The following is a 3,439-nucleotide window of genomic DNA, read 5'->3' as shown; positions in this document are numbered from 1 at the left end:
GTCCAAGCTGGAGTGCAATGGCATGATCTCAGCTCACTGCAACCTCTACCTCCCAGGTTCAAGTAATTCTCCTGCCTCAGCCTCCTGAGAAGCTGGGATTACAGGAGCACGCCACCACACTCAGCTAATTTTTTGTATTTTTAGTAGAAACAGGGTTTCACCATATTAGACAGGCTGGTCTCGAACTCCTGACATCAGGTGATCCGCCTGCCTTGGCCTCCCAAAGTGCTGGGATTATAGGCGTGAGCCACCTCGCCCAGCCTGGTCTGTTACTTTTAATTGCCAAATAAATTTGTAATCCATAATAAACAAAACAAAAGGAAGAATATGGTTTTATTTCAAAATGTCTGTGTGAGGCTGGGGGCGGTGGCTCATACCTGTAATCCTAGCACCATGGGACGCCAAGACAGGTGGTTCGCTTGAGCTCAGGAGTTTGTGACCAGCCTGGGCAACAAGGCGAAACCCCATCGCTACAAAAAATACAAAAATTAGCCAGGCTGGTGGCATATGCCTATAGTTCCAGCTACTTCAGAGGCTGAGGTGAGAGGATTGCTTGAGCCCTGGAGGTTGAGGCTGCAATGAGCTGTAGCACCACTGCCCCAACCTGGGTGACAGAGTGAGACCCTGTCTCAAAAAAAAAAAAAAAAATGTCTACAAAATCTGTACTATCCAGATCCACTATCATGGCAGATTTATACCACCATACTATATAGACATAAAATATCGTATTGATTCACTCTTAATTTTGGACAAGGGTATATTTTGTTGTAGTTTGTGTTTGTTTTTGTTTTTTTTGAGACAGAGTCTTGCTCTGTCGCCAGGCTGGAGTGCAGTGGCGCGATTTCGGCTCACTGCAACCTCCCTAGTTCAAGCGATTCTCCTGATTCAGCCTCCCAAGTAGCTGCAATTACAGACACATGCCACCATGCTCAGCTAATTTTTGTATTTTTAGTAGAGATGGATTTTCACCATGTTGGCCAGGATGGTCTCAATCTTCTGACCTCATGATCTACCCACCTCGGTCTCCCAAAGTGCTGGGATTACAGGCCTGAGCCACCGCGCCTGGCCTTGTTGTAGTATTGAGTAAGGCATTTCATTATCCATTTCATTATCTTTCACTGTATAAACCCTAAAACATACCACGATAAAAATATAAGTGGACAAAGATTCCAAGGCATTTGGTGTCTGTATGGACTCAAGGGCAAGCCTGCATTCTTTGGGGTATGTTCTGTACCACTTCTTGACTTCAAATGTAAATCAATGTTTTTAAAACCTATAATAAAAAGTACTATCACCTCTAATTTATTAAATCTTTGATATTTTCAAAGTATAAAAGATAATTTGTTACTCACTGTGGAAATTCACTAGTCTAGGACTTAAGAGATGTAGTTCTAGTCTTAATTCCTGTCATTCCTTGGCTAAGGAAGGTTATTTAAATGACATATTTTGATATTATCGATTAAACAGATTGAATAATATTTTTGAGCAAATGCAGAATAGTATTAAAAATAGTTAAATCAAAATGTTTCAAAATTCTATGTGATGGAGTCTAAATCAAATTACTACCATTATGTAATATTTGAAAAACTAGAGATTAAAAAAAGAAGTGACGTCTCCACATAAGCAGCCTCCCCAACACTCATCTGATGCATCTTGTAAGTTTTTGGGGTGTATATGTGTTTTTCAAAAAGAAAATCTAAATTTTTGTTTTATCAAGTAGTTAGAACACAAATAAGAACAGAACTCAACTATTTTGAGATTCTATTATGAAATGAAATTCAGAAAAAGCAGATCACTGCCACATTCCATTTATTCTGCTCAAACCCTGACAGTAGTAAGGTTAAAAAACAAAAAACTGACTACTAGCCAGGCATGGTGGCTCATGTCTGTAATTCCAGCACTTTGGGAGGCTTGAGGCAAGAGGATCACTTAAGGCCAGGCATTTGATACCAGTTTGGGCAACACAGAGAGACCCTGTCTCTACAAAAAAAAAATTTTTTTAAATTAGGCATGGAAGCATATGCCTATATAGTCCTAGCTCTTTAGGAAGCTGAGGCAGGAGGATCACTTGTACCCAGGAGTTCAAGGCTGCAGTGAGCAATGATCACACCACTACACCCATGGAGCCTCGGTGACAGAGTGAGACCCTGACTCTAAAAAAATAAATAAATACAATAAACTATTTATTTGCTCTCTCTCTATATATATTGTAGTACTTAGATGCCACCAGCAGATGATGAAGTTTTCCCAATAAACATTCAAACTCTAGTTATGAGTAATAAGAATTCCACAGAAACTATCAAGTCCTAAGTATGAGGTGCAAGAGATTATTTTTAAAAATCCACACTAAAAACTATCCATCCATAGGTTTAGAAGGTGACACAATGAAAGTAAGTCTACAGATACACATATGTAATGCTAAATAACAATTAATGGGAATTAGTGAAAACATAAGATTAGGGCTAGCAGAATTATCATAATGATCCTTAGAACATTTCAATACAGAGCTACAGTGTTTCTCCTACATTTATATAAAATGAATTTTCTCTGTCTGCAAGATGGACAGGAAAAAAATAAAAGAAAAATAAATAAAATGAATTTTCACATGCAGAAAAGAATTCTTGTAGTAAATATAATATCAGAAATAAATCACTGGCTGAGTGTGGTGGCTCACACCCGTAATCCCAGCACTTTGGGAGGCTGAGGCAGGCAGATTGCTTGAGCTCAGGAGTTCAAACCAGCCTGGGCAACATGACAAAACCCCATCTCCACAGAATAAAATACAAAAGTTAGCCGGGTATGGTGGCTTGCAGCTGTAGTCCCAGCTACTGAGGAGGCTTAGGTGGGAGGATCTCTTGAACCCAGGAAGGGGAGGTTGCAGTGAGCCAAGATCTCGCCCCTACACTCCAGCCTGAGTGACAGAGGGAGACTCTGTCTCCTCCAAAAAAAAGAAAAGAAAATCAGTTTGACTTGGCCTGTGAGTTACAAATGTAGCAAAAGCATTATATCTTCTGTATTGAAACATTCTGAGGACCATCATGATATGTACATGTGTATACACACATGCATACATATACACTCCTTTAACAAGGTGAAAAAAGATAACAATGGAAGCAAATAAAACTAGTATTCAGTTCAGATCATATATCATTTAAATCTCAAAACTGTTCCTGACAATGTAATGCAGAGGCAATAACGTGCTAAAGGAGACAAACGAAGAAAACACAGGGCCTGCAGTCTCACTGGACTCAGATGATGTATTGAGGAGTTCTAAAACACTTGTCCCGTTGCAGTACTATCCTAACTTCATTATGAATATATCTTTTAGGATATCCTTAGTAACACAAACATTAGGGAATATAATACCAAAAAATAAATGCCAATGAGAAAGTTACACCACAGTAAGTATCTTTTTTTTTTTTTTTTTTTTTTTTTTTTT

At 38.8% G+C, this 3,439-nt stretch overlaps 1 protein-coding gene across 1 annotated transcript in view; it reads right to left on the bottom strand.

The window, feature by feature from the left end:
* SMURF2 (SMAD specific E3 ubiquitin protein ligase 2) overlaps positions 1–3,439 on the bottom strand; it is a 122,662-nt gene that overhangs the window by 12,991 nt on the left and 106,232 nt on the right. The window lies entirely within an intron of this gene.

Source organism: Cebus imitator, unplaced genomic scaffold (genome assembly GCF_001604975.1).
Source record: "Cebus imitator isolate Cc_AM_T3 unplaced genomic scaffold, Cebus_imitator-1.0 Scaffold650, whole genome shotgun sequence".
Classification (NCBI taxonomy): domain Eukaryota; kingdom Metazoa; phylum Chordata; class Mammalia; order Primates; family Cebidae; genus Cebus; species Cebus imitator.
This window is presented reverse-complemented; position numbering and strand designations above follow the sequence as displayed.